The 10,717-nt window shown below is 34.5% G+C and overlaps 1 long non-coding RNA gene across 1 annotated transcript; it reads left to right on the top strand.

Annotated features, from left to right (window-relative positions):
- The first annotated feature begins 8,848 nt into the window (after window positions 1-8,848).
- LOC105788146 (uncharacterized) lies at window positions 8,849-9,489 on the top strand. The gene is made up of 2 exons (XR_008190840.1): window positions 8,849-8,995; window positions 9,257-9,489. It is a non-coding gene; the product is annotated as an uncharacterized LOC105788146 (long non-coding RNA).
- The last annotated feature ends 1,228 nt before the right edge of the window (window positions 9,490-10,717 follow it).

Consider the following 10,717-nt stretch of genomic DNA (forward strand, 5'->3'; position numbering starts at 1 on the left):
TTGGCTATTTGGTCGAACGAGAAAAATTGAAACCCACCACATTATGGCACGTTTTCTCGAATTTCCAAACCCAAAACATTGCCTTATTTAAAAAAATTTTCTTTTGAAATTATGGTGTTAATATGTATAACAAAACAATGATAAATGCGATGATACAAGCGTAAATAACGCAAACGTCAATAAATAAAATATATAAGACGAATTAATCATGCAAGAGAATAAGTAAATACATTATTTGAATAAAAATGGGCATAAATAAATAAATAAAACAAACACCGCATCGAAACAACGAACCATAACGGAAATAAAAAATAAAAAGAATCTATATGTATGTATATACATAAAATTATAAAACAAGAAGAATATATGTGTATATATATTCAAAGTTATGAAGTATAGAAATATAAGTAAGTATGTATATATATATTATAAGATATGATAAAGAAGGTATAAACATGCGTGTATATATATATATTTATGAAAATTAAATATATATAGGTATGTACATAAATTATAGAATATGTATAAATACATATATATATATATAAAATAATGTATACATATTATAAAATATATACATATATATATATGAATGGCAAAATTTGAAGTTTTAAAAGTATAAGTAAATAATAATAATAATAATAATAATAATATAAATGATGTAATATAATAGTAATAATATATTAAAATGATCCATCTATTAATAAATAGCTAAAATATCAAGCAGAAGACTAAATCGAAATTAAACAAAACTTTAGAGCCGAAATCAAAAATGAAAAGTAGGGAAAAGGACTGAATCATAACGCGCGTGAAAAGAAAAGGGCCAAAAAAGAAATAAACCCAATCCCCCCAAAGCGAAGCGCTGCAATGGACCAAAATGAAATAAAAATAAAATTATACGGCTAAATTAAAATAAAAGAAAAGAGAGAAAAAAATGGCCAAATTGCAACACCCTACAGAATCGAAGGGACCACGCGCACAAATATCCCTTTTAAAGAAAACATGCGGATCCCTTTATTGGAGCAGGTCGGATCGGGTCGGCCTTCCCAAAACGACGTTGTTTTGGGGTTTTAAAGGGTTGAGCAAAACGGCGCCATTTTGCTTCCCTATTTAAACCAAAATTTTTTCAAAACATTTCATTTTCTTTCTTCCTAAAAAAAACTCAAAAAGACTCTCTCAAATCCTCTCTCCCTCCCAAAAATTCGGCCAGGAGTCCGGTCGTCGGCCGGCGCCACCGTCTGCGGTGGCCAAAAAAGCCAAAACTACCCCTCTTGCTCCTCTTCTCGAGTAGAGCTCGATTTTGAGGCTAGTACACACTGAAAACCCGCCGATTACCGTAAAAATGCAGTGGATGTTTCGATCCGACGGCGAAACAAAAGGCCAGGTAAGTTTTTCTCTTTTTTACTCTTATTTATTGCATTAAAAAATGATAAAATAAATAAATAAATAAAATGGATAAAGAAAAGAGTACGAATCGAAAATGAAGGAAAAAAACCTTTGAAAACTTTTTATTTTTTCATCATCTCTTTGTTTTTTTTAAAAGAACCCCATTACAATTTGTTTTTGGGCTATTTATAGTCGATTCTGTTTTTGTTTCTTCTTTCTATTTCTGCTTACGTGTTCTTCTTTCTCTTGCAGGTGGAGCAGGTGCGGCGGTGGCAGAGGGTAGGTGCACCACTTGCGTTGATGATGTGACAACATGGTGATAGCAGAGAGGGTCAAGAGGCGGCTAGGGTTAGGCAGTAGGCTAGGGTTTCATTTTTTTTTTGAAATGTTTTGGGCTTAGTGGGCTACTAGGGTTAGATTTAGGTTTGGGCCTATTTTGGGTTTGGCATTTGGGCTAGGGTTTTGGGCCTGACATTTTGGGTAGTGGGCCCGAGAAAATTGGGCTTGTACAGCTGCCCCTCTTTGCTCGTTGTCGTGTAACGAGAATAGAGCAAAGACTTTGAAAGACCAATTTTGCCCGGTCTCGCCGAGTCTTGACTTCTTTTGATGCTTCTCTTCTTCAAGTGGCTTTATTTCAGTCCACTATGCCTTGTTCCTTCGATCCACTTTACTGCACTTCAGAGAGATCTGACTTGGTTTATGATTTTAGTCTACTCCACTGCAACTTCAGGGAGATAAGACTTGTCATGGAAAATTGAATCTGACCTTCTACAACTTCAGAGGTATAGGATTAGCAGCTTCAGTCTGCTCTACTGCAATTTCAGGGAGATAAGACTTGTAGTTTTCGATCTGTTCGTCAGGGAAGTAAGATTCGCTATTGTAACTTCAATCTATTTAACTGCAATGTCGAGTAAGAAAAATTCGCCATTGTAGCTTCAATCTATTCGTGGCCTCAATCTTTTAATTGCAATGTCGGGGAAGCGAGATTCGCCGTTGTAGCTTCAATCTGTTCCACTGCACCGCCTGAGAAGTAAGATTCGCCGTTGTGGCCTCAATCTTTTAATTGCAATGTCGGGGAAGCGAGATTTGCCATTGTAGCTTCAATCTGTTCCACTGCACCGCCAGGGAAGTAAGATTCGCCGTTGTGGCCTCAATCTTTTTAATTGCAATGTTAGGGGAGCAAGATTCACCATTGTAGCTTCAATCTATTCCACTACACCGCCAGAGAAGTAAGATTCATCGTTGTGGCTTCAATTTTTTTAATTGCAATGTCGAGGAAGCGAGATTTGCCGTTGTAGCTTCAATCTGTTCCACTACACCGCCTGGGAAGTAAGATTCGCCGTTGTGGCCTCAATCTCTTAATTGCAATGTCGGGGAAGCAAGATTTGTCGTTGTAGCTTCAATCTGTTCCACTGCACCGCCTGGGAAGTAAGATTCGCCGTTGTGGCCTCAAATTTTTTAATTGCAATGTCAGGGAAGCAAGATTTGCAGTTGTAGCTTCAATCTGCTCTACTGCACCACCAGGGAAATAAGATTTGTCGTTGAGGCCTCAATCTTTTAATTGCAATATCGAGGAAGCCAGATTCGTCATTGTAGCTTCAATCTATTCCACTGCACCGCTAGGGAAGTAAAATTCGCTATCTTCGATCTGCTCCACTACTGCTTAGGGAGACAGGATTTACAATCTTCGACCTACTCCACTACTACTTAGGGAGATAGGACTGGTGGTTTAAATCTGCTTCCCTACTACATTGGGAAGATAAGATTAGCCGTCTTTGATCTGCTCCACTACTACTTAGGGAGACAGGATCTGCAATCTTCAACCTACTCCACTACTGCTTAGGGAGATAGGACTGGTGGTTTAAATCTACTTCTCCACTAACTTGGGAAGATAAGATTCACCATCTTCGATCTGTTTCACTACTTCTTAGGGAGACAGAATCTGCAATCTTCAACCTACTCCACTGCTGCTTAGGGAGATAAGATTTATGGCTTAAATCTGTTTCTCCACTATCTCGGGAAGATAAGATTCACCATCTTCAATCTGCTTCACTACTGCTTAGGGAGACAGAATCTACAATCTTCAATCTACTCCACTGCTGATCAGGGAGATAGGACTAATGGCTCCACCAATCTGTTCTATGGAGAACATGACCTGTATAATGAACCTAATTATGCCTAATGATTAGGATGTCATGATAAAAAAATGAATCAAATGCTCCTAACTAGACGTGTATGCACGAATGTAAAATGTCATGAAAATGACCCCTTAATGTTTGAGTTGTTATTGCCCATTGTTCAATAAGGCTTTATTGCCAACACGTCAGAATGCTATCTTGTCCGGTTGGTAATACTCATATCTTACTTAACCAGATTGCCCCTACTGTAATCTTCAAAGTCCAATCTACTGTAATTCTGTGTTCAATCCACTATAATTCTGGGACAAAAAATTTGAACCATTTTCCTCCCACTGAGTATAATATCTGGCTCTTTTTCAATCCTCTCCCACTGTAATTTAGGGATACATGATCTGAATCTCCTTGGTCTCCTACACCATTCCCAGGGTGTCACACCAAATGTTTATGTACAATTGCAAAATTTTCTTCTCCGAAAAAAAACCCTCTTCTTATCACTCGGTGATCCTTGCTTGTTTGTTCATTGAAGCTTTATCATCAACACGACATCTTGTCATTTTGTTCAATCAATGTTTGGACAACAAAATCCGAAAGGATAACCTTAACTTAGACTCTTCCTTTTTAGATATTTCAACCTTTAAACACGGTATTTTCTAAACAATAGTCCTGTTTCAGGTTCCTATATTATTTAGAAACTTCTAGAGTAATATGCAAAACTTCCATTGTGAAAGTATTATTAGTCCATTAATCATTATTCCAATGCAACATGCTTACAAAAGATCATAACGATGGATAAAATAGAATTGATTCGGGAGCATAGCTCGAAATAAGTTATCAATGATAGCAAGAATAAGAGGAATTGATTGGAACACGTATCTTGAAAAAGAAAGAAGTATTCCAAGAAAAAGAAAGAAGTATTCCAAGAACAACAAATTCAATATATAAAGTATGAAGGTTAGGTGCCCCAAATATCGCAGCTTGAACTTCTCTGTACAAATTTTCTGAAGGCCTTTCTGAATTTGACATTTGTTTAGGAGATCTACAGGACTTTGTCGATGCCCCAAGATGTTACCTACCCTTTCCTATTGATTCAGGTATAGCAAGATAACCACATGCCCCGATCTGATCAAAATTTGAGCTGTTCTGATCACCTCATGCCCCAATTTAATCCAAAATTTGAGCCGCCCTTTTCGGGTTTTCAACTCAAATCCCTTTTGGTCTCAAGGCGCCCTTTGCGGGTTTTCACCTTGGCCTCTCCTTTTCTTTTTCTTTTTCTTTTCTTCTTCTTCTTTCTATTTTTTCTCTTTTTCCTTCTTTTTTCTCTCTCTCTTTTTTAAACATTTTTTTATTGAATATGAACTCATAGGATTAGTTATGTCCTTGTTATCCCTTCCGATCAAGATTGATGCTTTTCCAGATAAAACCTTCCACATAAGGTCTTTTCCAGCTTAGTATGAAGTTCTTTTTATATGGGAATGATCTTCTTCAATACCAGGTCCTTCTCATGGAATTCTCTAGGGTGAACCTTTTTTTTTGTGAGCTCGCATCATTTGCTTTTGGCACATTTGACCATGATAGATAACTTTGAACATTCCTCTTCAATTGAGATTGGATCCAAAAACTCAGAGAGAAAGAATATTGTCTTCAATAGGCAAAACCACGATGGGCCCAAGAGAACGTCATTGCCCTGGGGAAGTTTTTTTTTTGTTTTGCCTCCAATACTCTGTTCACTTTGGGGTGACATAGTGTTATTTTGAACAGCTTGCAAACTTCTGATATCGTGGTGTTGTTCCGATTACAATGTCGGTGCTTAACCCGGGCATGGCTATGTAGGGGTGTGCATAATTCGGTTAAAACCGAAAAAATTCGGTTAACCGACCGAATTCGGTTAAGCGGTCGGTTAACCGAATTTTTTTGGTCGGGGGTCGGGTACTTTTTTTTTAATTTTTCGGAATGCAGTTAATTCGATTCAAACCGGTTGGTTAGCAAAAAAATTGATTAACCGAATATTGCAGGGTAAGCTTTAAAAAAAAATTTGGACCCTTATTACCATGGGCCTCAACCAGGTCAAATTAAATTTGGCCCAATTTATTTTCTCTCCTCTAAGAACCAAACTTTTTTTCAGCACTCAGCACACTACCACAGCAGTGACCAGCCGACTTTCACAATTTCACTAACACCCCTAAATCCCTAATATTCTCAATCTCAGTTGAATCGAGAAAACCCACCATTTTCACACCTTTTTGCTGTCCATTTCTCTTCCACCACACCAACACCCAGACCCAGGTTTGTTGTCTTCTAATTTTACACCATGTTGCTGTCCATTTCTCCTTACTGCTTGACATTTGTGCTTTCAGCTTACTTTTATGGGTTTTTCTTTTTATTTATGGGTTTTGCTTACTTTTATGTTAGTAATAATGTCTTCTTACTTTTTGTGCTTTTCTTTCATTATTATTTTCAAAAAAAATGTTGATTTTCTCTGTTGATTTCCTTGAAGGCTTGAACTCCAAAAGCTTGTTGATAACTATCTTATAACTATCTCTCACTGACAAAATAAAATGTTGCCTTACTTTATTTATTAACTATTATTTTAAGTTAATGTTTTTCATTGTTAAATATTTATTAGTTGAAAAACTATGTCGTTGTATACTATTGTCTTAATTTTTTCATTGTATACTATTGTCTTAATTTTTCTTTCATCTTTATAGTTAACCTTTGTCGTTGTTTAATTACTTTTTTATTTGTAATTAATGATAATTTTATATTGCATTAATTAAATAACAAAATCCTATATTGTTAATTAAATAATTAAATAATTAAATGCTAACATTTGAATCTTAAAATATTTAAAATTAAAATTGTTATTATTTATGATTCATTGTATATGTTATTATTTAGAATAATAAACATCTTAATTATCAAATGAATATCGGGTTCATTGTCATTACATAAATTGAACATAAATTGAAATATCATATAAGATTATCAAATTGAACCGTTCAAACTAAATACCTTAATTCATCAGTATAAGATTATTTTTCATATAAGATTATTTTTCATACCTTAATTCAATTTCATTCAATTATCAAATTGAATCTTACATGAATCGTTCACATTGATGATCATTTTCTTTACGGCAAAACAACAATAATTTTATTGCTAACTACAATTTTCTCCACCCAATGATGCAAAAGCATATTTATTTAATTAGTCGACTTTGCTTGGGCTTTATCAACTAATTTAATTGATTAAGTTGAATTCGAAGGTGCAAATGCATGTGTTCCATAATGATCAACTAATTTAATTGATTAAGTTGATTAAGTTCCATATTGCATCAATTTAATTAAGTTTCGGATTTTGTAAATAATATTGTCCTTGACCCCAAGTTTGTCGTATTATTTTAATTTATTATATACTTTTTTCTTGCGAATGTCAACCGAACCAACATCTATTGGGGTAGTGTTACACCTCCTACTTGATAGATTCGAAAATTCGGAGTTGGAGCTTCAATCCAAACAAAGGGACTACCGGAAAAGAAAAGCCCTCCTCAAAGGTCGAAGTTTGGTCTCACTTCACTAAATTTATTAATAGTGAGGGTGCAAGTAAGGCTAAATGTAATTATTGTGAAAAGGAATTTTGTTGTGATATGAAAAAAAATGGTACGGGGTCATTGAAATATCATATTGGTTCATGTAAGAAAAATCCTAGTAATGTTGTTGACACTAGTCAAGGACAACTAGTTTTACCTAGAAAGGGAATTGAAGGGGGGGGAAAGGAATCTTTCAACTTGGAGATTTGATCAAGAAGCATGTAGGAAAGGATTAGCACAAATGATTCTGATTGATGAATTACCTTTCAAGTTTGTTGAAAGTGAAGGTTTTAAGAAATTTATGTTTGTGGCATGTCCTAGGTTTCATATTCCTTCACGAACTACTATGACTAGGGATGTTTATCAATTGTATCTAGATGAAAGGGTCAAGATAAAACAACTTTTGAGAAGTTCTTGTTCTAGAATTTGCTTAACTACTGACACATGGACATCTTTGCAAAGAGTTAATTATTTGTTTATCACTGCTCACTTTATTGATAACGATTGGAAATTGAATAAAAAGATTTTAAACTTTTGTCCAATTTCTAGTCATAAGGGTGAGTCCATTGGGATGGTGATTGAGAAATGCTTGTTGAATTGAGGATTGATAAGTTGTTTCTTTATTCTTGTTGATAATGCAAGTTCAAATGATGTTGCTATTGGTTATTTGAGAAAGAAATTTAACCTCGGGGGGGCTTAGTTCAAAATGGTAAATATCTTCATATGAGATGCATGGCACACATTGTGAATTTGATTATTGTTGAAGGCTTAAAGGAAATGAATAAATCATTGAACGTGTTAGGGGGTCATTAGACATGTGAGACAATCTCCACTAGATTACAAAAGTTTAAGGAGTGTGTTGTGGTGGAAAAGATAGAGTGCAAGAAGATGTTGTGTCTTGATGTTTGTACTAGGTGGAACTCGACCTACTTAATGTTAGACACCGCTTTCGAACTTTGAGAGAGCTTTTGAGAGATTTGAGGAGCAAGATACAAATTTTAGAAATTTGAACTTGAAAGGGAGAGGGTTGACCTAGTGTGGATGATTGGGATAATGTTAGAAACTTGAGGGATTTCTTGGAACACTTTTATGAAGTCACTTTGCATATATCTGGCACTTCATATGTCACGTCCAATAATTTTTTTGATGAGCTTTCTGAAATTGATATTCTTTTACGAGATGCTCAGTTAAATAGTAATATTGATTTCAATGTTATGGCCATCAAGATGAAAGAGAAGTATGATAAGTATTGGGGTGATATTGATAAGATGAATTTGCTTATGTTTGTTGCTTGTGTTTTAGATTCTAGACAAAAACTAAAGTATCTTGAATTTGCACTTAGTGAAATGTCTAGTTCTGAAAAAGCTTGTGAAATGATGCAAAAGTTGAAGGAATCTTTGTATGAATTGTTTGATGAGTATAAGCCTCCACTTCATGGTACTTGTAGCCAATCGAGTGTGTCAACACATGTTTCTATTGGTGAACCACAACAAAAAATGAAAAGGCGAATGCAAGCTTTGTATAAAAAGCGTGAGTTGGAAATTTGTGGTGAGGATAAAACATCTGAGTTGGATAAATATCTAGCTGAGGCTAATGAAGAATTTGTTGAAGATTTTGATATTTTATTGTGGTGGAAAGTGAACACCCTAGATTTCCACTCTTTCAAAATTGCAGAGATGTGTTAGCTATACCGGTTTCTACTGCTGTTTGCTTGAGTCTGCATTTAGTACCAGAGGATGTGTGCTTGATCAATATAGGAGTTCTTTAACTCCTAAAATTGTACAAGCTCTTGTGTGTACTCAAGATTGGATTCGAAGATCATCATCACAAGAAGACATAAAAAAGATTGAAGAACAAATCCAAGAGCTTGACAAGATTGAAAATGGTATGTTTATTGTTTTATTTTAATAGTTTCAATTTTTTTACCATATCACTCTTACTTATTTAATTGATTCAATGTTTAGACATTTCTTGGAATGCATTAGAGCCTACCCTAGATTCATGAGTCATGTCGTGAGTTGAAGGGTATGCTTACTACTATCTTATTCTTGTTAATTTATAATCTATTCGTTTGTTTATATTATTTGAGTTTTTTTAAATGCGTATATTTCTATTATATGCTAAATTTTTGCTCATGTTTTTTTAGGTTTAATGCAAATGGAGATATTTTGGAGAGATGAAATGGATATATTTTGGAAAGATGAAATGGATATAAATGGAGAATGTTAAAAACATACATTTCAATTATGTGTTAATTCAAGACTTATGTAATATTTTTAATTATGTAGTGATTCAAAGACTTATGTAATATTTTTAATTATGTAGTGATTCAAATATTTATGTAATGTTTTTAATTATGTAGTGATTTAATTCGGGTAATTCGGGTAATTTGGGTAATTTTCGGGTAATTTGGGTAATTTGGGTCATTTTCGGGTAATTCGGGTAATTTTCGGGTAATTCGGGTAATTCGGGTAAGTCGGGTAATTCGGGTAATTCGGGTAAGTCGGGTAAGTCGGGTAATTTTTAACCAAAAATGATCAACACATATTTTTTGGTTAATTCGGTTAACCGACCTTATTAACCGAAAAAATTTGATTCAGTTAATTTTTTAAAAAATTGGTTGATTATGATTTAAAAATTTGGGAGGTCGGTTAATTCGGTTTCAAGAATTTCGGGTCGGTTAACCGGTCGGTTAACCGACTGAACACCCCTATGGCTATGTGAAGATATCTTTGAACTCTTGAAGCAACTCAATAAGGTTTTGCTTAGTTTCTTCGATTATGCATGTTCTAATTTTTACTATTTTTCCCTCCTCCAAGGTCACAATCTCCATTGTCTTTTCATGAGGTAAAATTTGTTTCTCTTCCTATTTTACCATCCACAAGAAGTTCAGAAATAGGCTACAATCTATGTCATCTTCAAAATCATGAGATCCCTCTAAACACATGTATCGCTCAAAAGGAGATTCTGAGTCTGTAGCAGCGTCACTCATGTTGATATTTAGGGACCTGTTGTAGTTACAAAAGAATATACAAAGAATGTATGAATTTATGAATAATTATTTGTACAGTATAGTTATGAATGAAAGATTGATTTGGAAGAAAATCCAAAAGAATGAAAGAATCAAAAATAATTATTCGTAAAGAATGAAAGAATATTGGCTAAAAAATGATCGTAAAGATGCATTTCATTAAAATAATGACGTTCAGACATGAGCCTATTCCACAAAAGAGTTCTCATTGCCCCTAAGCTAAAAGCAACAAGTGTGTTCTAAATATTACTCTAAGTAAGCTCTAAATACTATAGAGATTTCTTCCGCAGTCCTATTGCTTAGAATACTCCCAAGGTTATAAGGGCGGATATCTAGCAAGGTCCCTTCTTCAGTTGCTTTTTTTTTTTGACAAATAACATTGGTGTGAACATTTCCCAACTTCTTCATGCATTGCATTCACTCTATTATCAATCATGATTGGGTAGCGGATTTTCTACACTAGAGGAATCATCAAATTTGACAACGCCCATACTGATAAGCCTTTCAACCACTTTTTTAAAAGCAATACAATTTTCTATTGAATGCCCCGTAATTCTCGCATGATAATCACATTGC

The sequence above is a fragment of the Gossypium raimondii genome, chromosome 2, assembly GCF_025698545.1.
Source record: "Gossypium raimondii isolate GPD5lz chromosome 2, ASM2569854v1, whole genome shotgun sequence".
Classification (NCBI taxonomy): Eukaryota; Viridiplantae; Streptophyta; class Magnoliopsida; order Malvales; family Malvaceae; genus Gossypium; species Gossypium raimondii.